The sequence below is a fragment of the Thermobia domestica genome, chromosome 9 (genome assembly GCF_964235325.1).
Source record: "Thermobia domestica chromosome 9, izTheDome1.hap1.1, whole genome shotgun sequence".
Lineage (NCBI taxonomy): Eukaryota > Metazoa > Arthropoda > Insecta > Zygentoma > Lepismatidae > Thermobia > Thermobia domestica.
In genome coordinates, this window is record NC_137462.1 from 124,468,571 (window position 1) to 124,493,477 (window position 24,907).

At 35.1% G+C, this 24,907-nt stretch overlaps 1 pseudogene; it reads right to left on the reverse strand.

Annotated features, from left to right (window-relative positions):
* Window positions 1-1,804: 1,804 nt before the first annotated feature.
* On the reverse strand, window positions 1,805-23,264 carry LOC145660992 (glucose dehydrogenase [FAD, quinone] pseudogene; annotated as a pseudogene).
* Between the last annotated feature and the right edge of the window lie 1,643 nt (window positions 23,265-24,907).

Below are 24,907 nucleotides of genomic sequence, written 5' to 3' on the forward strand. Positions count from 1 at the left end.
TAGAATTCAAACGCGGATATTCTGCACAACAAGACGCAAAATCCAGTAACATTGCATTTTGGTCATGAATAGCGAATAAACGCGCCATTGGCTGTTGGTTTATCAAATTTCGTTCCGGTGACATAACCTTAAAATATGAGCGCTGAAAACACAGAACATCATGTTCGAATTTGCACCTCGGGATTTGCCCTCGGAAGAGTGATCCTGCCGTTGCAGACGAGCTAGCCATACGGTACTCCATACCACTATTCATCCAGGTTCCGTGCAATCAGTACTGTGAAAAAGTTCGGTTCATGTGCACCACATAACTTGCACACTCCCAACAAGAATCACCGTCTGAAGGTGTATAGTTCTTTGAGTGTAAGGAAGGTTTCCTACATTTAATTATCACTTCAGATGAAAAATGGACCTCTGCGATAACTGTAAATGTCACAACAATAATTGAATCTGATCAGTGACGTGGACGGTTTCCTAAACTATCTGCCACCTACGGAAGATGTTGTTGATATTTTAGTGCCATCATGTCTTTTTCCGACAAGGTGAAACCATCCCTGCTGAACAATATGAAATAGAGCCCAAATTTTCCCTATGTATCCAGCAATGGTCAAAAAATGTGGTGTCCATTATAGGGCACGACAAAAGTCGCACGGAGGACGGCACTATCGTAATTTGTAGGACGGAACCATTTCACACTATCTGTATTCCTTTCTCTCTCTCTCTCTCTCTCTCTCTCTCTCTCTCTCTATCTATCTATCTATCTATCTATCTATCTATTTATATCTTTGTTTACCACCTCTTCCGGTATCTCTATCACTTTTGAGATGAGGGAAGACCTTGTCCGATCATCGGGAAGTGCAATATGCGGTTGACGATTTCTTCGCATCGAATATTCCAAATTTGTTTCGCAACGAAACGCGATCACTTGCTAAGCGATGCCAAAAGCATGTGGTTACAGACAGCAACCATTTTTGATTAAGCAGGTGTTGCTGTTTTCATTTTTCTTTTACCTTTGAAAATAACGTGTTTGTGCCGGACATTTCTTTCGTAACAACCTAATAGATAAAAACATTGAATTCCATGCTGCTTACGTATAGGAATAGAAGCTTTGAATATAATTTTAGAGGCATTAATGGCGAGTTCCATTCATCGATATAAAATTACAAAGATACTACTAGACAGTAAAATCATCAGTGTGGCTCATTTTCGTCTTCTGAAGTGTGAAAAGATCTGCAGTTATTTGGTGTTCACTTTAAGCGTTGAATACATGTTGATTTTCAATAAAAATCATGGAACCACCGTGGCGTAGTGGTAGAGCGTTTACCTATGGTTCATGGGGTCCTTGGTTAGATCTGAGCTTGCGCCAAGTGAACTTCGTGATGGACAAACACCGTGTGCGTGGGTTTTCTCGAGCGTCTCTCGTTTCTTCACGTTTCCTTCATTCCACCATTTCATTCATTTCTCATCATCACCATCTCCTTTAGCCTAGCCGATATAATCATGGGATGTAAAACTTAAAGATTTCATTTCATTTTTCTAATGAAAATCGTGTTTTAAACATATTTGACGTTATCAAAATCCAAATACGGTCTCTCAGCTTCCAGTCTACAAACAAAATTATTGTAGTTAATGTACCATGAAGAAGTTAACATTGAGACAATATGAGAAGTGAACCTTTGAGTTTACTTGTACTGAAATCAATAAATCTACATTGTTCATTAACACTATGCATATACTTTGAAGAACTCAGTATTTTCAAGTATAATTCATCTATTATAATTTAATTTGACAATTTAATAATCTAATTTTAAGTTTTCAACCAGTCAGTTTTTATCATGTCAGAGCCCTTTTCTGCGATCATAATAGTAGGAGCATTAGTGTGGGCACTTACTGTATAAGGCATGATAGAGGCATCAATAACTCGTAATCTCTCAATACCATACACTCTAAGCTTAGGATTCACAACGGCAGTAGTGTCATTAGAAGGACCCATTTTGCATGTCCCTACGTAATGATGGAAGGAACCTGTGTAATGTTGTATTATACATTTCCAGTAATCATATGTACCGTATTTATGGTTAGTACAACCTTCAAGGGGTTCTGTTACCAGTCGAGCACCAATTTTTCTGAAGGCCTTAGTTTTCTCAAGCTGAACACCTATATTTATTGCGTGTATTATCATCTGGATATCTCGTGGGTTGTCAAAATAATTAGCGTATATTAGAGGATGATCCCAAGGATTTTTAGACCTTAATCGAATTGTTCCTCGACTATGTGGTTGCAAATCTATAGGTCGTACATTAATATGGTTGTAATAAGCAAGAGCTTCATTGGGTTCTTCAGCAGCAATTGAACTGTTTTTGACCACTTCGGTAGTTGCATCAAAACGAAATTCGATATTAGGGGTATAATCTGGCAAATCACGTTCTTTCTTATGAAGGAAAGCCAGAACATACCCGATTCCTGTCGATGAGTAGGGTCCTATATGCTTCATATGATAGTTATATTGATCACAAGCTTTGATTTCTTTAGGTATTGGATACGAAGCAGTCTTGTTCAGAGAATATACTAATCCTCCTATCTTAACGTGGTCTTGAAGGTTGTTACCTACTGGAAGATCACGAATAACGGGTATACGATGATCTCGGAGATGGTCTTTGGGTCCAATGCCTGACAGCATCAGTAGCTGCGGAGATCGTACTGCGCCTGCAGAAAGTATAACTTCCTTTCTTGCGAGTACTTTGTAACTTTTTCCTCCTTTATGAAATTGAACCCCTATAGCTTTCTTTTTCTTTTTATTAATAAGGATCTTAGTGACAAAGGAATTAATGGAGATATGTAAATTATTCCTACTTGCAATAGGCCTTAGAAATGACTTTGCTGTACTGTAACGTTCCCCATTGGCACTGGTAGTTTGTCCAAGCATCACACCAATTTGGCTTTCACCATTGATATCTCTATTCGGAAGTCCCATCTCTTCAAAAGCTTCTACTAATGCCGCTGCGTTACAATCAATATATGGGAAACGCTCAACAGGTTGGTAACCTCCTTTAGCATGATAGGGAGAATTCGCAAATTCTTCATTTCTGTTGTCCTCAGATTTTAAGAAATATGGAAAAATGTCTTTGTAATTCCATCCCTTATTTCCCAAAGCTTCCCATCTGTCATAATCAAATTTGTTTCCTCGTGTATAAACCATGTTGTTAATAGTGCTACTTCCTCCAACTACTTTTCCACTATGCCATGGACATGTTTGATTTCCTCGTGAAAGACAAACATTCTTCTGAAATTCCGTTCTATACTTCCAATCGATGCTTGATCCTAAAAGAAAGCATTGCTTTGCAGGGATTTCAGCTTCATACGGTTGATTTCCACCCGCTTCTAAAAGTAAAACTTTCCACTCAGGGATTTCGGTGAGTCTGTTGGTAACAACAGATCCTGCACTTCCTGCACCTACTACGATGAAGTCATATTCGTCTTCGAAACGCGTAGTGTCTTTGAGAGAATCTTTCTTAAATTTTCCTATCTTCTCTTCTTTGATAGCTATGTAAGGTATGCCTGGAGCATCTTCACATGAAGCATCATAACCATTCAAATTACAGTGTTCAAATGAAGTTTGGATATAGCGCTGAGAAGAGTTCTGTATAGAAGTGTCTGTAATTAAACAAAAAGAAAAAATCATTTAAATGATTGAAGTCTGTTTAAAATAAATTAAACTGATTAATAAATATAAATTAATAATGATGATAGCAATTATATGAAGCAATAGGATATTTACATTTAATGTTAATACATTACAGGTGGTCTGTGGCCTGTGCTCATTTATAAGTATTCAATACTGTCATATTTGGTCATTTTATTTAAATGACTCTTGAGCGTGTTTATATACATTTATGTTTATTTAAGTGACTTCTATTTTTGTTTTCAAAAAAGTTTTATTACGTAAATCAGTTTGTGTAACTTATTATTATTATTGTTATTAGTCGATGATACAAAGCGTATAGAGTGTGTATAAAATGCATATATACTGACATAAAATAAGGCTCTTTTATTTTCTTTCTAAATACGTAAAGATTCACAATACTTGTCTTGTAACGGTATTAGCTACCAGCAGGGTAATGTAACGAAAATTTCCAACACAAATGGCCCCGTCATGGTTTAAGAGTCCGCAGTATCTCAATTTTTTATGTGCTGGGTCATATTATGTGTTGCAACGGTTTAATAGGGTAGCCCCTAAGTGTTCATTATGGGTTGTATATAACAGTAGCTCCGAAAGTTGGGTCCGCGGACCACTGGAGTTCCGCGGGTCCGCGACGCCTCAAAATTGAAATGTGTTGTAATAAAAGTGAACTCACAGCTGTTAAGCAAGAGGTATTTTTTTCGGTTACTAAAAAGAAATCAATTAATAGTTATAGCTACGTTAGAAAATGTAAATGTTTTCCTACTTCACTAAATTTCTGCTCTGTGAGTATGAAGAGCTGCCCAAAAAGGCATTACGACATTTGATGTCTTTCCCCTGCCACTTACTTATGTGAGCATACTTTCCTGTTCTTTGCAGTGTTAAAACCTTAAAGCGAAATTGCCTTAATGTGGAATCGGACCTAAGATTGATGGTGACAAAACTTCAATGCAATGCAATTTCAGATTTCAATGCAATAATGGAAAAACAGAAAGAATTTCATTCCTCACATGAATTATCCCATATTTGAAAGCATTGTTTATCATGTGGATTTCCTTTTAAAAAATGATTTTCAGGCTTGAAAGTTACTGTATTTTCAATTGAAATATAATTCACTAGGAATCATATATCTTTAGAATAAATTAATTTTTTGCATTATTTAACTTAATCTTTTTCTTGTGCATGAGGCCATTCTATCTCAAATCGACCAAAGTATAAGCATTTTAAAATTTCATGGTTTCAGATTTTGATATTATTTTGTACATTGAAAGACATATTTGAGAATAGTTATTTTACAAAACAAAACTTTTCCAGCCCTCGTAGGTAACTAGTAATTAATTACGCAATTGGCTTCAAGGTCACGACTCAAACACGGCTTTATTTTATTTATTTATTTATTTTTTTTTTTGCATTTTATTGTTTATTTCAATAACCATAAGTGCTATGAAGCTTAAAAAAACTTATCCGCATGTAATTTTGCCCATAGATTCCAAATCTGCAATCAAATCTAATGAATATTGTATAGGTGTAGAGTTATAGCAGCATTTAGGTCCCAAGTTCAGACCCCGGAATGAGTATGTGGTGAAAGCTGAGCATGTGTGAAATTTTAGCACAAGGTAAAGAAATACCTATATTTTGTGTGCACCAAATTTGGTTTTGGATATTTGACGCTAAGGTCCCCAAAAATCTGAATGTCTTTTGCCTCTTAACGAGCTTCTGAAATAATGATAAAGGCTATTTGATGCTGTATAACTTTTATTACAACTATTCCACACAGTAGCCTACAATCATTGGCGCCCGCAGGGGGGCAGGTCCCCCCTGGCTCACGAAAATGTATATGTAATATAGCAAACCACACATATTAAATACCAGACGTAATATAGCAAAGGGGGCGCGGTGGCTCAGTGGTAGAGCATTCACCTCTGGTTCTTGGGATCCCTGGTTCGATCCCAGCTCGCACCGTGTGGACTTTGTGGTGGACAAACATCGTGCTTGTGGAGTTTCTCGGGGTTCTCCCGTTTCCTTCCACTTTCTTCATTCCACCATTTCATTCATTACTCACCGTCTCCTTTAGCCTAACCGGCATAATCGTGGGACGTAAAACTTCAAAGATTTCATTTCATTTTTCAATATAGCAACCATGGAATAGTTTCCCCTAAAAAAATTTCTTTGGGTGCCCCTGCCTGCAATTATAGGAAAAAATAACAGTTGCCTTATCTATTAAAATCAGTGTTGTGCAATGTATCAATGTTTACTGAAATTCTTGAATAAATCGTTAATTTTATTAACAGTCTCATGTGACACACTATATGATCTTTCACTAGCCGTGATAGAAATGTGATTTATTGCATCAATAAGAATGTGACCAGCTGGCATCCATACGATATCATCGGTTTGAAACCAGTGAAAGTAGAATCGAGCTCTGCAAGGTGTAAGAACTTTGTGTTGTAGTCCTGATATCCCTCAGAATATTCCAGCACCATCCCAATCCACCATTTGCAGTGATAGACACACGCTATAAATTTTCCTGGATCCAAGACTTTTACTTCAGATGTCTTCTGTTTGTGCTTTTGTATCTACCCAAACTCTATGTAGCTTTTCCATTGATGTAGAGGAAATTAGTCCAATTTTTAAACTTATTTCACTATTAGGAATGAAAGCATGATTATTTCTTGTTCCAGGTATTGTTTTCATAGGGATAAACCTATTTTCTTGAGTCGTGCGATGCTGCTGAACATCTTCATTTGATACAAAAAAATATCTAATGGATGTGATATTGCCCACAGCCCCTTAATGAAATTGCTGTGCATTTAATATTTAGTTCGCAGTTGTACTCTGTAAACTCGCACGAGTAACTAAACGTTTTGTCGTTCCACCTATGCCCTCGCAAACAATTTTACCATGTGAAGTGACAAAGAAATGCCACTCTCATATAAGACCAAAATCTGATTTGTGCATACAAATGTTCTTGAAATTTTTACAATTTTTATATTGAGTCCCAAAGCCATCACTGAAATATATGACATGTTTAAGGAATGGTAGCTCCGTTTTTAAATTTGCCAAGAATTCATGTGCGGCCACACTGTCATATTTCAAATGGTCACTGATTACGCGATCACCTTCCAAGGCTCTTCTGGGTGATTTCCATGGTTCATTAACCTGAAAGAGCCATTTGAAGAATGTATTAATCCCTTGCAGGTTCATTACTACTGAAAATTTTACTACATATTCAAAGTTTTATTTTGGCCCATAGATTCAAACACCCAAAACCAAATTTGGTACACACAAAATATAGGTATTTCTTCACCTTGTGCTAAAATTTCACATATGTATAGCTTTCACCACATGCTCATTCCAGGTCCTGAACCTGGGACTTATATGATGCTATAACTTTACACCTATACAATATTCATTAATTTTGATTGCCGATTTGAAATCTACAGGCAAAATTAGATGCGGAAGAAAATTTCTAGCTTCATAGCACTTATGGTTATTGAAATAAACAATAAAATGCAAAAAGAGATATGTTTGAGTTGTTACCTTGAAGCTAATTGTGTAATTAATTACTAGTTACCTACGAGGGCTGGAAAAGTTTTATTTTGGGGAAAAAAACATTCTCAAACACGTCTTTCAATATACAAAAAAAATATCAAAATTTGAAATTATGAATTTTTTATCATTGGTTGATTTGGAATAGAATGACCCAGTGGTAATTCTAATTAGTATATATTTTTAATACCACGGTGAAATTTCAGGTAGCATTGCAAGGAATCCCGCAGATCACTTTCCGAATGAACAGGGGGTCCGCATTACCGGAAAGTTTGAGAACCACTGGTATAGAGGGATTATCAAAATATCAAATAATTTCATAGAAGAGCAAAAGGCGTGTCTATTATGTAAAAAAAAAGAAAAAGAAAAAAAGAAATATAAATGCAGTTAACGATTATTAAACCAATCCAAGACTTAACATCTATGACGTTCGTTACCACTCTACCCAGTTAAGGAATTTTGGATTAATATATTTTCAATTTTTTTCACTATTGTACAAATACCTTTAAATCTAATATATATTTTCAATATTCCATCCTTGATTTATTTTATTAGAACTAACATTTGCAAGGTATGTGGCTGCCTTTATGATCAGAGCTGTACCATTTTAAACTAATTCAGAAAATAATTTGTTACAGCGAAGGACTGAGATTTTAATTACGAAAGTTTGCTTTTTTTTTTTTTTTTTTTTTTTTTTTTTGCTGCCGACAACGTTTAGAGGTGATTCCTGACACCAAGATAAGATAAAAAGTATAGATCAACCTAGGTACAAATGCTTCCTTTCGGAATTATAGGCTGCCGAAAACATGAAAAAATGAACTTTAAAGGTCCAAAGCTTCAAACCTAGGGGACCTACCGTAGTTGGGTCAAGACTTCACTTAAGTAATATGTACCCTTGTTTCAGAATCCTAAGGTACTCACGCAACAATATTTATATAGAGGGAGTTTCGGTATGGGCATTTAATTTGAATTACTCACCAACTATCTCTATAAAATTGTTGGACATGGATATTTGGATAGGGCATATAATAGTTCCTAAGTGAAGTCTTAACCCGACTACGGTAGATCTCATAGTTTTGTAGCTATGAACCTTTAAATTTCATTTCTGTATGTTTTCGGCAGTCTATAACTCCGAAAGTAAGCATTTGTGCACCCAGGTTGGTCTATACTTTTCGTTTTATTTTGGTGTCAGGAATCACCTCCCAAACGTGGTTGCTGTTGTTTTGAAACACCCTGTATGCATATATACTATAGCACTGTTGAAGTGGGAGAGACTCAATAGGCACCAAATAAACATTGATAATTCCAGAAATATCTAATACTTGGAAAAGTCATATGTGTTTTTCTCTCTACCTGGTCATATGTTTTATCCGAAAATTATTTTTGCGGATGGGTCACCGTAGTTAATGTATCACCACTGCCGAGTAGGCGTGTTTGTCAACAAATACTTTTGTACAGACATCACAAGCATTCATATTTATATCGTAGATTTGTGTTTAAAATGTTAATCATTTGTCTTTCTTTCATGGACGATATACATGGAAAGTTCTATATCGTGGCTTGAAATGAATATTTCAATTGGTTAAAGAAAAATCAATTTGTTTGTTATATCATTTGTAAATAGGAAAACTAATTTTACTTTGAAAAAGAGGTGGCAAGCAAAGGTTTATTAAGTAGACGGTATCTGCCAAGTACTATTTACTTACTTTTGAAAAAAAATAAACTTGAAAATATTATTAATGCTTATAATATAAATGTAAAATATTGCCAATATTATGCGTAAAAATATATGTATTGGTATAATTCGCTATACGTGATATGAAATGTAATTTTCTTGTAATATTAGCGTTTCCAAGTTATAAATCTATTCTATACATATAAATGTACATTTTTTGTGTTTCTCTAGTGCCTATAAATGTCTAATTTGTGATCATTTTTGTTGTTTCCGCGAACGAACAAAGGAAATATGCTTATTTAATATCTCCAGATTTAGTGAAAGGACTTGTAGCCGGAAGCTACAGTATTTTACCCATACAGATTCTTGAAAAAATGTGTGGTTTGGAGAAGTTGTCCCACTTGAATGGTGATAATACATATTTCTCTTTGCTTGGCACTTATTTGTTCTTCTCTTCTACAAATTATTCTATCCCTTCTCATTGCTTGTTTAGAATGGCGAAGTGACAAGTTTGAATTGGAATATAGGCAACAGATTGGCTATATATGTTCTAGCCTTTTTTCCCTCGTTGATATATATATAGTTTTGTATGATATTTTAATGTTTTTATGTTGATAAAACTTGGATAATCTTAAAAAAATTATGATGATGTTTGATCTGGCTAACCTGTAGATGAATGAAGATTCTGTCCGTTGTAGCTGATAAAACATGAAGATATTTCTTGAAAATTTTGTAAGTGATGTCATCAATATTTCTTCATACTCGTACTATAGGCCTATCTTCTGGTCTGCTGCTTGTGAGGTGATGGCTGTTTCCATTGTATAATTTGACCAACTGTGCGTTCCAGTACTTATTTTGCGATTTTTTCGATGATCTTCTAGAAGTGTCCAGTTGTAAACTTGATTTGTCCTTTCTCCTTTGGTGTAGGTTCTTCTGCTTGAGAAAGTTTCTGGTTTTGTAATTGATTTCTTGTTTTGTGAGAGAAGGGTACATTTATGCTATGTGTGTCTTCATCCTCTTCCGAAATGATGCTCCAGAGAGCTGTGAGCTAGTCCTCGAAAGGGCCACTGTAAAGATCTTCAGTGGTGAGAAGTACTGTTGAAGTGTTTTCTTCGTTATTGTTTTTATGACAGTTTCTGGCTCCTATTCGGTATCCATTGTTCCCACAGATGGAATAGTATCTTTCCGCAAAATTTGTTCACAATCTCCTTTTTCTTTGTCACCACAACAGTTTTCATTTGTGCTCATTGGATGGGAGTATCTGCAACAGTTCCAACGGAAAGTTGCTCAAGGTATTACTTCTGGAGTGATATACTGTTTAAGTCATATTAAATACATACACTCTCCGTTTTCAATTATTGCTTATTTGGACTATATTCTTTGGCAACCGTCAGATAGGGCTGTTCCGATAATCGAGTAATCGATAACAATTCGATAAAATTTCAAAACCGTTTCATCGATAAAGAATTTTAATTTTATCGAATTATCGAACTTTCGAGACTCCCGAAATGTTCGAGACTCTCGAAATATTCGGGACTCTCGAAGTGATCGAGACTCCCGAAATGATCAAGACTCTCGAAATGTTTGAGACTCCCGAAATGTTTGAGACTCCCGACATGTTCGGGACTCCCGACATGTTCGGGACTCCCGACATGTTCGGGACTCTCGAAGTGTTCGAGGCACTCGAAATGTAAGAAACATTAGACAACTTCGAGACACTCGAACTGTTCGAGAGTCTCGAATTGTTTTAAAGCAGCAAATACAGAAATATATCAATATGATCGCATTTGTCGGGTCGCTTGAATATTTTGAAAAGTTCGGGATTATCGGAGTGTTCGGAAGAAACAATGTATTCGAATTTATCATAGTTGTATATAATATGTATTACATATATACAGGGTGTTCATTTTAAAACTTCTCTCCTTAGCAATGAAGTGAAAGAAAAGTTTTTTCCCCGCAGATCTGTATAAGGTTTAAGCAGTCTGTCAGAAAAGAGAAAAAGGAAAAGAAAACTTGCATCGCCTAAATGGAATTGGAATCCAAGACACCATTAGTCTACTAATACGAGTATTCACTTTGCCGATTGCGCCAATAACGGGACAGGCAAAAAAATAATTTTACACATGATTTCGAGGGTTTAATTTAAAGTTCTGTATAGAGACAGCTACTGATATAGGTAGAGGTAAGGAAATTACATAAGGTTGAAGACTTAAAAAACTCCCGTATCGAAAATTTACTATCCGGCGCTCGGATGCTTTCGAGTATTTGAGATTCTCGTGAAACAAACCTTGAGAATTTTGGGTACAAAGCTCTCTATTACAGGCCGTCCTGTCTGTCTGTTTGTATGTGGCATCCGACGATAAATTTGGGTTGCCATATTTTGAAATTAGAAGAGCGAGGGATTCTAAACCGTAAGTACTGATGTGAACTAGTGTATTAAAAATACTGACGATCCTCTTGACAATTTTTTTAGTGATTTCTTTGTTAAGTGACACTTCCAATGTACTTTTCTAACAAAACTAAAGTAAAGCAAATTTAGTTTTTGCCTTTAATGTTTTATAAAGTTCAACAAATGTGAGTCTCGAATTGTAAAGTAAGTATTACAGTAAGATATCTCTAATAAGGATATCAAGTTGTTTTTTTAAAAAAAAAGCGATATATGGCAAATGCTCATACGGTTTTCTCTCTAAAAAAAATACAAAACAATTTCTAAACTTTTATCATAAGAAAGCTAAAACATATTTAGGAATCTTGGTCCATCTCTTATAAAATTTCTAATCATTTTCAAAGATTACTACTTGAAATCATACTAACATACGAAATTACCACAGTTTCATAATATATGAAATACAGTATAAACATTTTAAAAGAAAAAAATGCTAATAATGAATCTAATCTAAACAAAATGCTAAGGATACCGTAGTTCAATTTGCAATCATTTCTGAATATATAAAGACTAGTTGAACATATAGATTACGTAACAACATAGACTTGTTCAGTTGAACTGCACAGAATGTTATCAAAGAAATACGCACCCATGAGATCATATATTAGTATTCATGGGTTGAACCAAAATGTTGTATGATTATGCCAAATGTTTTTACATTTTTCATTCCCTTTAACTGTTTTAAAAAAAAAAATCTCGATTGCATAATATATCATAAAATTCTACGCATGATACGTCTTTCATATTGTACAAAACCAGTGGTAATAATTTGGCAGTTTCTACATTCATCTTGTTTCTGTCATCTGTCCATTCGCGATTGAGATTGACAAAGAAATCTAGCGGTTTACGTTGAATATAACAACACTTTATCAACAAAGTAGTCTTAGATTTTTCTCCAATCCAAAAAAAGCGGGTGGTTTTACGTGATTAAGAGATGATTAAGCGGGAGACGAATATAAGACCTGAAAATCAAGTAGTATCCGCTAAAATCAGGTAATATGGCAACCCTATTTCAGGAATCGCCTCCCAAACGTTTGCGGTGTTGTTTTGAAACACACTGTATAAAATAATGCACCATGTTGTTCTGAATTGAACTCTTACGTTTTTAAAACATACATTATTTGTCCAGGAAGCAATCTGCCTCCACCAAACGATGCTTCTGGATCCGTTAGTGTGTAAATTCATCATAATGTATATACAAACCGACTGTATAGAACATATGCTACACTGTATATTCACTGTCGAGGAAATAGATTTATTTCCGTTTTTCATCTTCAACACACATCATTCTTAAAAATATCCAGAAATTATGATAATCCTGCCCCGGGGGATTTTGAATACACGGAGGGTGAAAGTAGCAAAAATACTGGTAAGCCACGGTGAACATGATCAGAGATATGTTTGCGGGGGAATATTCCTCCTGAACAACCCCCTAAAATCACCACTGATTTGACTAACATTTATTTTACTGAAAGGCTAAAGGGGGAGTCTGCGCCCAAAGCATCAACATATCTGATTGCGGCAATGTGTGAACTAGTGGCCATTAACCCTTTCAAGTTTTTTGGTAATTTTCGACCGCTATTTAGTTCCGGTTGTTTTTTTATTTTCCAAGAGAGGAGGCATTCAAGAAAGACTTGGAAGGGTCTATACGCTTCCGAGCGTCAGAACGTAGGCGGCTATGACGTCATCAATTTACAAATTCCCTTTTTTCTCCTGAGGTCTAACTTCAACATTTTTTGTTGAGCTTTTCTTTAAACCTAGAATCATAACATTTTCCATAAACAATCAGTGGACCCATTAGCTTTTATGAGATTTTTTTCCGGATCTCTTCGTCAACATAGAAGGGGGGTTCAGAGGGACAAAAGGGTAAAAAAGGATTATTTTTGACCAAAAATCCCACTTTTGCGATTTTTGCTCAGCTCGGCTACATGATAGGGACATTTGAGTGGTACTTTCTGAAAACCAACTCGATCCTGAAGAGAACAACGTATGAATCATCATCCTACGATAATTAGGGACACGTCAGGAAATTTTTGGAATTTGTATAGTATCCTTGGAAAATTTCGGAAATATTCGCAGAAGAGGAAAATATCCCCCCCCCCTTAGTATTGAAGATAGGAGATTGGCATTTGGTAATTACTACCATAAGTAATATTTTTTAAAGTTATTTCCAGATCTCTATGCTAATCCAGGGCCGCGCCAGATTGCCCAAAAACGGGGAAAAAGGGGGTTTTCTGCAAAAATCACTATTTTCCTTACTTGTAACCTCCTTAGGAACATCCTAGGGAGATGAGGGTAATACAATCTGGACGCCTGCTCTATTCTAAAGAGAATGGCGTATGAATCGTGATCCCACGATAATTAGGGACGTGTCAAGAAATTTTTGAAATGTATATAGTATATTTGGGAAATTCTGGAAATATTCTCAGAAGAGGAAAATATTTTTCCCGTCCTTAGTATTGAAGATAGGAGATTGGTATTCGGCACAAGTAATTAGTACACTACGTAATATTTTAGAAAGTGATTTCCAGATCTCTATGTTTACCCAGGGCCGCACCAGGGGGAACCAAAACTGAAAAAAGGGATCTTTCAGCAAAAAATCCCTATTTTACTCAATTTTTCCCTCCTTAGGGACGTCCGAGGGACATGAAGGCAATACAATCTGGACGCACGCTCTATTCTAAGAGAATGGTGTATGAATCGAGATCCTACGATAATTAAGGATGTGTCAAGAAATTTTTGAAATTCATATAGGGTATTCTGGGACATTCTGGGAATATTCGCGGAAGAGGAAAATAATTTTTCTCGTCCTTAGTGTTAAAGATAGGAGATTGGTATTTGGCAAAAGCAATTAGTACGCTACGTAGTATTTTCGAAAGTGATTTCTGGATCTCTATGTTTACCCAGGGCCGCGCCAGAGGGCTCCAAACCGGGAAAAAAAAAGGGATTTTTCAGCAAAAATCAGCATTTTCCTCAATGTTTCCCTCCTTAGGGATGTCCGAGGGACACTCGGGTGATACCATCTGAAAGGCTATTCCATTCTGAACAAAACGACGTATGAACCATAATTTTACGATCATTAGAGACGTGTCAGAATTTTTTTTTTTTAATTTGTAGGGTGCATTTTAGGGAATTTTTGGGCGTTTTTTTTGATGCTCTCTCAACATGGGTAAAAAGAATTCCCGCCGTTATTATTCAAGACAGGAAATTCGAATTTGTCACAAGTAATTAGTACACTACGTAGTATTTTTCCAAATTTTTGGAGATTTGTGCGCAGACCCGGTAGAGCCTTAGGGGGCCCCAAACTTTGAAGAAGTTTTTTTGGGCAAAAATCCCGATTTTCCCTCAAATAATCTCCTTCTGGTACATCATAGGGACATACAAGTGGTACCGTTTGAAAGGCTGTTCCATTCTGAGACAAACGAGGTATGAACCATGATCCTAGGGTAAATAGGGATGACTGTCGCTGCTTATCTGAGACTCAAGAAAAACGCCGAAAAAGGCAAGAATTTAAAAGGGTTAACAGAAACCAAACACGACAGAAGATAACAAACACATTTGGCTTAGCTACAACATTTTAGCACCGTACGCGATTAATATGGTTGAGGTGTTAGGCGTATACTATATCGTATGAAGAGCAAATTACCCTATTTGTACGTTTAAGACCGTATGACTGACAGCAAATAACAAACAAGAGATAAAATTCAGGAAGAAATTGAACTTCCTGTGTGTGTGTGTATGTGTGTGTCGGACGAAAAAGCAATCCCTTTTTGTACGCTTTCCTTTCTCCTCACAAATACAACTTTGCAATAACTTATCAGATGAAAAAAAAAGTTGTTTGACTAGTTTGGCTGCAAGAAGGAATCATTGAAGAGGTGAAGAATACTACTTTTGATAATACCCGAAACTTCGATAATACTCGAACTTTCGATACTACCCGAAACTTCGATAATACTCGAAATGTCGATAATACCCGAAACTTCGATAATACTCGAAATTTCGATAATACCCGAAACTTCGATAATACTCGAAATTTCGATAATACCCGAAACTTCGATAATACTCGAAATGTCGATAATACCCGAACTTTCAATAATACCCGAAACTTCGATAATTTCAAATACTCGAACGGTTTCGAGTAACCAATGACAATTCGATAAATTTTAACTCTCGAAGTTCGATAGGTCCTCAGCCTTATCGAACACCCCTACCGTGAGATTGATTTAGTGTCTTCTTTACTTGTTCTGAACCTGGATCTCCTCAAAAAATAGATCTGCAAAAATAGTTGAAGTTCAACTTTTGTAACTTCTATATTGGTGGGTACACCGGTAACAATACATGTACAGATTGCTCTCTTCTTTAGTATGTTGGTCAATGACTTCGTAATGTAATCCAGAAAATTGGTTGGAAACTAAAATCCATTGGCCGGAACTGTTTTAGGAAACAAAATTTATCTTCACTGTTTTTTAAGATAATACTGAGAACTGTTTTGGTCTTCATTTCCCAGGAAATGTCAGGAACATGTTCTTGAGACGAATTTAGTGAACAGCTTAAGCAGTGGGGCAATTGAAATAGATCGTGTTTCGGACAGTGTAACAAAATTCTAACAACTATATAGAAAGAAGAAAGCCATTATTTATCAAAAATAGTTCGATAGCTAAGAAAATGAAAAGGTAATTACATAAGCCTTTTGGTCCCATTACGTTGCCTGGATTTACACACACTCCGTGTACACACTCTTGAAGTGTAAAAAGGTTAGAAAATGTGATCAATATTTAATCAAAATTTTCTACATAAAACCTAATAAGGCCTATGAATTTTAGAACAGCTAAAATAAACACACAAGAAAATAATTGTCGCAATTATCATACCAGTATACTCGTAAGATCATTTTAGGCCGAGTTACAAAAATTTTTACATCCTGTTTCGTTGTATAGTCTTATTAAAACGTCCCTTGCTACCCACTGTTCTAAAAAAGATACTTTATATTTTCATTTATACATAGAAGTAAATTCATTAAATTAATGAAAATAGATAGGAAGGATTTAAAAATTTCGAGCTGGAATGCTCCGACAATGAGGGTTCACATATTTGAACATCCATAATAATTAAACTACCTAGGTATATAAGATTAAGAATTTGCTAACTACTACTTCACCCATTAATAAGTTTAAATTATGTTCATTGTTGAGCCTGTATTGTCGCATGGCACCTATACTGTAGTTTTCATTTGATAAAGGTGGAATTGAATCATGGTAGAGGTGGAGATGAAATTTCAAATCAGTTTCGATGTCAATGAATCGAATAATGAGTTCTGTTGTATTTTCTAAATTTGTAATATCAACAATTGGTGAAAATGATAATGATGATTGCTGTAAAGTATGGAGTGTGCTTTTTTAAAGGGGTCAGGTGCACCAAATCTGTTAATTCTTGCTATACCAGGCAGTAATTCACATCTCGAACGAATGTTTAGTATTATGAAAGCTTTATGATCAGATGATAGAATCAAAACTATGATTGTTGAAATAATGAAATTTGTCTTCCGATAAACTTGAAAATGTGTAAACATACTTACAGAAGATTCTAGAATATAGAATTTTCTTGGAAGTAGTGGAGGACCTGTGAAAAATAGCAATAAAAAGGCAGGCGTCTACATCACTAATTTATGCATATTTAGTTCGCTGCAGATACTTTGTTTTGTAATAATTGTAGTGCTAGCAGTTAATAATAGTGGTTTTGAGTGTTAGAAATGACCGTAAAAATAAAATAGACATGCAGAGATCATCAGTTCCAAATTTGGGTTTATTTCACAAACTCACTGGTTTCTGGTCTTGCTTTCAATTCAATCTAGTAACCCTATTAAGTATATATGGACCACTATAACTAATATGCAGATTTCTGACAATAGTATTATTCACTCCCAGTAACTTAATAGGGAAAGAATTTAATTGCAAAAATATTAAGTGGTTAAATTCACCATCTCCCTCAGAATTTCGTACCCTGTTTTGCTCCACATCAGAGATCCCCTTGAAAGACCATTTTAGCATCAAAATATCTTACTACAGTAAAAATTCAATGAAGGCGTTTTCTTCTGTGCTTAGCTTCTTTTCCCGGCTGGAATTGTTGCGTCTGCGTAAAACTCGTCAGTTCTCTCAGAAAATCGCAACTGCATTAATCAAGGAAACTAATATTCAGATCTATAGGATTCCTACATATTCAGAACTCATGAAACGCTCAAGAGAGCCGTGGAAGACAGGGATCAAATTGTAGAAACATTTTTAGAAAGATATTTAGTTTAAAAAAAAAAAGTTACAATTGTAGGGCATATGGCTTGAAACTCATATGTTAAACCGCATGTTTATTGTCGTAAAGTACTTTAAAACAATAGTGACACTTAAAAAATGAATATAAATGTTGATAAATTTTAGTTAATATTTTAAAGATTTGTCCTAAATTGCATGTACCGACGTTAAAATAATTTTGAAAATTCTATTTTATAATAGACTATTATTATTGTTTAAGAGATAAAACAATTCAGTGATGAGACATGTATCAATCGATAGGAACACAAGTATATAGCTGCGTGTAGATTCTTATGCGTAGAGACGAAACTTTCTCCCAGACATTAATGTGATATGTGCGAAACGTTAAGAAAATGCATATATGTTTCAGGGAACCTCAAACGTTTTGTTTCAGAACCAGAAATCAGAACCAGAAAATCGTGAATTTTTGCGAAATTCTGATAAATGCGAATGAGAACGAAAAAGTGGAGTTCTTGTTAATTATTGCTAATAATAACTAAAAAGCGCATTTCCAGTGTTATTTAACTTTAAAAAAATGTTGCATTTGCGAAAAAAGCTCTGCGAGTTAATATGATTTAGAAACTGTTTCACTTCATAAAGATGTAGACATCAACAAAACTGAGCTGTTGTTTAAATCCTTGACTGTGTTTTGTGTGGTGAAAAGGAGGATAAAGAAGTTGACATTGTATCATTGTTAAACGTTTAAAAGTTAACCACATGTCTTTTCCTGTCAGCTCGTTACGTTCGATATGATTTCCTGTCTCGAGTGGTGATGACAGTTAAAGGATAACATACAGCAAGACATTACCAATTCTTCTTTTAAGTTTGTTCTCCTAAGTATTACGTTAGAGGAATTGTTTAAATTTTTGCATTAGTTTCTATATTTCAGTAAATACGTTAGTTAGAATGTGCATCTAATCAAGGTATATCCACATTTTGATATTAGATATACACCTTACTACTAAAAACATACAGTTTACAAGTTCCATATTAAAAAAAAAAAAAAAACTTGTGCTACATTAAAAAATAAATGTGACATAAAAGAGAAAATTCTGATAATTAATGCTACAAATTATCAAAATTATTGCGAAAAAGTTCTCTCTCTACTCATGCTTACTTTTCTAGAAAATTGAGAAAAGTTAATTTTTAATTTCATGGCTCTAGGAAATACTATGATATATATATATATATATATATATATATATATATATATATATATATATATATATATATATATATATATATATATATATATATATATATATATATATATATATATGTGTGTGTGTGTGTGTGTGTGTGTGTGTGTGTGTGTTTGTCAGGATTGGATAAAAAGTAAAGTCAACAATTTTATATTTTTTCCTGTTTTTCCTGACTTTATGCACGAAAGAATACCTGTCACATTCTTTCATTGTAGTCATCTCTAGTCCCTATCATCTTCTGCCACACACGTGGAAGGTATCGTACATCGTTAACGCGTCATCTTTCTCGATGCATCGCAGTGACCATCATATGGCACGAACGGTGGCTTCTCTTGTGTTGTTGCGCTTCCCACGAAATGTTTTCTTCAATTTGGCGAAAAGTACGTCATCATGTCCATGAAAGCTCACCTCATGTTCCCTTATCAACTACAGAACTCTTGTAGTGCTAAGACACAGCTATCTGATATGAGAACAATGTTGCTACTACTTTGTATTCAATATATACATAAGGAAGTTTCATTAATAAAATAATCAAATTTCAGTAGTGTATGTGTTTAATGTGTATTCAAGAACTGTGTTCTGGTAATAACCATACAATTTAATTGATGGAAATAATATTCGGGAGATGAACTGTAATTGAATCCAAGGAAGCCTTTATAGTACCACATTTTCTTATCTAAATGTAATCTAACTTTCTGATGCTTAGCCTCTTCGGACGGTGTTATTTACCTCTGACATCTTGACTTCTTAGCCGATTGATCTCTATAGGGAATTATGTTTTTTGAATTGTTTTTCTTCGAAATAAGCAAGGATTTCAATAGTTCGATTTTTATTATTTTCTTCTTGAAGTCTATACACATTTCCCTTGCTTTATGAAAATGAAATTCTAAATCAGATTTAGTTGTACATTTATTACATATAAATCATAATTTGTAAATCAGATTTAGTTGTACATTTATTACATATAAATCATAATTTATAAATCAGATTTAGTTTTACATTTATTACATATAAATCATAATTTGTAAATCATATTTAGTTTTACATTTATTACATATAAATCATAATTTGTAAATCAGATTTAGTTTTACATTTATTACATATAAATCATAATTTATAAATCAGATTTAGTTTTACATTTATTACATATAAATCATAATTTGTAAATCAGATTTAGTTTAGGTACTATTGCATGTGCAGGTACTATTTCATGAACAATAAAATATAAATGCAATATTTTCAAAGCAAGGGATATTTCACAAAACTTGAAGTAAAAATCAGTACAACTAAAGCATCAAAATCGCTGTTCATATCAAAGAAAGAAAAAGGGAAGAGAAAAGCAGGTTAAGATAAAACAATATACATGGATGTAAACAAACTTACATCTTTATAACGCAAGGTATGTTATCACACTGTAGCTCGTGTCAGAGGATTGCCAGGTGACCTCATTTTCCCTAGCATGTCCTATTTTTCAGATCTGAGAAATGGTTCGAGCGGGTTTTTCGGAAACTGGAAAAATGTTCTGTTTTTGTAGCTACATTGTAAATAATTGTTAACGTTAATATTGTTGCAGTGTTCGGTTTTCAAGCAAATGAAAGACAACACACCCAGTTGTAAGCGTGAACCACCTTCTTCCCCACAAAGTAATTAATATTTCTGTCATTGGTATTGTTAAAGTTAAGTTGTATAAATTATGTTTCCTCGCTATATCATTAACAAAAAAAAAAAAAAAAAAAAAAAGTCATATGGTTTAATGCACCACAAATTTTAATACACCCAGTACAGTATTATAGAATACAGTGGCTCACAAAATTAGAAATTCGTTAACGGTTTAAACCATATTTATGTACAATGCTGTTTGTGACAATTGCAACACCAGAAAAAGTACCTGGCATGGAAAGGAAAGATAGGTGTGTGGAATAAAATATAATGCCAAGGGTGTCCACATGAAACCTCCCTGATTACAAATATTAATTGCATGGAAACTATTAGTGCCAGATAATAACGGTTTGCGGCATCTTGAAGAGCATCCCATACAGAGCTGTGTTGTTGATTATTAATTGTTATTTGTTGCAGGTGTTCAGTAACGAAGTTTATATGAATTTTTGTTGGTGACAACAGCATAAGGGAGAGCGCAGTGTGTGGTGTGGTTGGCTGAGACTAAATCACCAATTACCGTGCAATGGAAATTCTTGAACGGATCTAGGATGTTCCCGATTACATGATGAGAAGGATTTTCAGTGATGAGGCAACCTTCCACGCATCAGGCAAGATGAATCGTCGCAATGTGCTCATTTGGGGTTCCAAACCCGAAGTTGTTCGTGAATATGTCAAGGGTAGCGAGAAAGTGAATGTGTGTTGTGCTTTGGAACGCAACAGAATTATCGGACCATTTTTCTTCATGGAATACACAATAACTCGTTCCGTTTATCTGGACGTGCTTGAAGATTTTGCTTTTCCACAGCTACCAACTTTGCAACCAAACGCGATATTCCAACAGGATGGTGCCCCACCGCACTGGCGTTTATATGTTCATAGGGCTTTAGACGGAACGCTTCCACAGCGATGGAATGGACGCGATGGACCCACTAGTTGGCCACCGCAATCTCCCGACATAACCCTTATGGATTTCTTCCTATGGGGGCTATGTCAAAGATAGAGTCTACGCCACATCTGTACATGATTTTTCTGCTTTTTGGCACAACATTGATGAAAACAGTAAATCGATCACACTGGACATGCTACACAACACATAGCGGGAGATTGAATATCGACTGGACATTCTGAGAGCTACTAACGGGGCCCATATAGAAATGCATATATAGGCAAAAAAAAAAAAAAAAAAAGTTTGAGTTGCTCTCAAGATGCCGCAAACCGTTATTCCCTGGCACTAATAGTTTCCGTGCAATTAATCAGGGAGGTTTCATGATCTTGAACGCTGGTCAACATGTTTCCTATTCGGTTACCCACACACATCTTTAAATCCTTCTCTAAACCGCTTTCTTGCACTATTTCTCCGAATATAGAACAAAGGATTCAGCTAGAACTGCATTTGCTCCGAGCAGCTGAATATTATATTTGTTCATATGTCGTACAAATGCTGTGAATTCGAAGACATACCTTCTCGTATTGCAATTTTCGCAAGCAGCATTGTACATTAGGGTGGATCGAAAAAAATCAAAAGTTGTTCAATTAAATAGCAGTATTTGTCAAAAGTTGGGTATTGACTAGTACAACATTCGTGAATTTTTTCATAATTTTTGTACTTCATCTTCATTCCCCGCAGGGGCGTCAAAATTTTGCATTTTGTTATGAAAATTTGAATTTTTTAAAAATATTGAATTTTTTAAAAAAGTTACCCAATGAAATCGAACTAGGTGCCAAAAGTTTTGTATTGACTAATGCAACATTCGTGCATTTTTTTCATAATTTTTGTACTTCACCTTCATTCCCCACAAGGTCCTTACAATTTTGCAATTTTTATGAAAATTTGAATTTTTTAAAAATATTGAATTTTTTTAAAGCTGCCCAATGAAATCGAACTAGGTGACAAAAGTTGTATAATTAATAGATTGCTACACCTTTTATGATTTAAAAAATATTTTGCATGTTCATTCCCCGCAAGGGCCTGAAATTTTGCAGTTTTTATGGTAAATTTTGATATTCCACTTAAAATATTAAAAAAGTTTTAAAATCCGCCAAATCACTTCACATTTGCTTAAAAAAGATTTGTGTTCGCCACCATAACACCTATGGTTTTGAAATAATTTTTGTGCTTTATCTTATTACCTGCAGAGGCTTTAAAATTTTGGAATTTATCCAGTAAATCTCAAAATTCATTGAAGACGCTGACAATTTTCAAGATTTGTCAAATAGTATCCTATTAGATTTTAAGCCTTCTGCCTGACTAGCATAATTTCGATGATTTTTAAAAATATTTTTCCTTCATCTTCGTTACCTCCAACAAGTTTTAAAGTGCAGTTTCACAATAATATCTAAAAACACATTGAGCATAATACTATAAAGATACATTATGTAAATTTAATAATTTTGCATTGAAATTATTTTTTATATGTACCTTTTTGCTGATTCCCACCAACACCCAGAACTCAGCACAAGGAGATGGCTGCATATAGATTTCCTCCCATCCTCCCATCCCATCCACCCTATTTTTGGAAATTATCTCTTTAACTCGTTGGATTTCGAATGTGAGCACAATTGACATATCCAAAAGTCTTTCTCTGATAAATTCATCTCGAGCTAACACATCACATACGTCAGACGAAGCTTCGATAACGCTTTTAATGCACCTCTCGACTGCTTCGGTGTGACATTGCAAGTGGAAAACAGGCAGAAAGACAGATGACCCTCCTGTTAAACATTTCTGTAGATCCTCCTGCGATAAATATCTCATCAGGGGTGACTCAGTTACTTCGCGTTCCTGCCAGTTGATTAGGTCAATGCAATCATGAGCAATAAAGTGTATTGCTGGAATACTGAACTTGCGTACAGGAGGTGTTTGGTTTGAGCTTTTGACCTTGCGTCAAGGATTCTACGCATAACTAGTTCTCGAATATGCTTTCGATCATGGGCGAGCATAGATACCAGTAAATTCTCCGGATGGCGAAGAAACTCTTGGCTTAATTGTCCTATCTACAATGAGCTTTAGTTCATTGCTTAAATACCGTGAAAAGGCTATAATACGATATAAGTTCACAGGGGCATCCTTGATAACAGGGTTACATTTAATGTGAAATCACATTGGAGTATGCACTTTCATGATGATTGTAACGAGCTCCCTCAAGTTCGAAGATGGGTCAATAGTGCACTGAGAAAAAAAAATGTAGGTGGCATACTTAAAAACGTAGGTTACATTCGTAATTCCTGTAGTTTCTGGACTTAACGTACAACCGTATATAGCATCCTGCAGCAAACGTATAGCTGAAAAAGTATGTATTATACGTACTGTCTACATAAGTGCAATGACGTCATTCGTGTGACGTCATCTACAGTAACAAGTATATACGGAGGTAATATCTAGCTTTGTGACGTCAGGATCGTATGTAGCATGTGGGTTAATAATGACGACACTCACTGACTATCGGGACGGAGCGTAATTTCAAGAAGTATGCAATATACGTTCTGTACGTGTGTTTCTTGCGTTCAACCCCGAGACAGCATCTATATTGTACTTGTGCCCCGTACGTACGACTAGATACAGTGTACGTATTGTACCTATGTATTATACAGATTTTCCTTATGTCGCACACAGCTTGTCCCGATACAGCATACAGAATATCCGTATGCACCATACAGAGTGCACATATGCAGCTTACAGACTGTCTGCATGCGGCATATAGATTACACGTATGTCGCGTACAGGCTGGCCATATGTAATGTATGGACTGGATGTATGTAGCTTGTAGATTGTCCATATGAAATATACGGATTTTACCTGTATCGCATACGTATTGCCTTGTTGTAATATATGAATTGGACATATTCAGGATCTAGATTGTACGTATAGTGCACCATTATTGAAGTGCTGCAACATACTGAGAAATGCATGATACATTCTTCTGTAATGTTGCCACATATTGTTTTTCTCTGTATGGAAACAAAAATAGCTTAAAATATGGTTGATCTCCTTTGTGCCAATAATAATAATAAAACTAAAAATACTACACTTTTCAAATCTTAGTTTGGAGCAGTGAAACTGCCCAGAGAAATGTATTTATCTGCAGGGTGTAAGTTTGGACTTCCTGCTAATTCTTTGGAAAGCTACTGCAAAGCCAAGTGTTGAAAAGTGGCACAAGAGTTAATTTTAAAATTATTGGCACAAAGGAGGGTAACCATACGTTAAACTATTTTAGTTTTCATACAGAGTAAATCAATATGTGACAATATTACTGTAAGAATTTATCATACCTTTTGCAATAACTTAGTTGCAGCACTTCAATAATAATGCAAAATGCACAGCCATGTACAATCCTATGTTCAAACTAAAAAAAGACTCACTTGTCAGGTACAGTCATTTATTAAGCCGTTATCATCCAT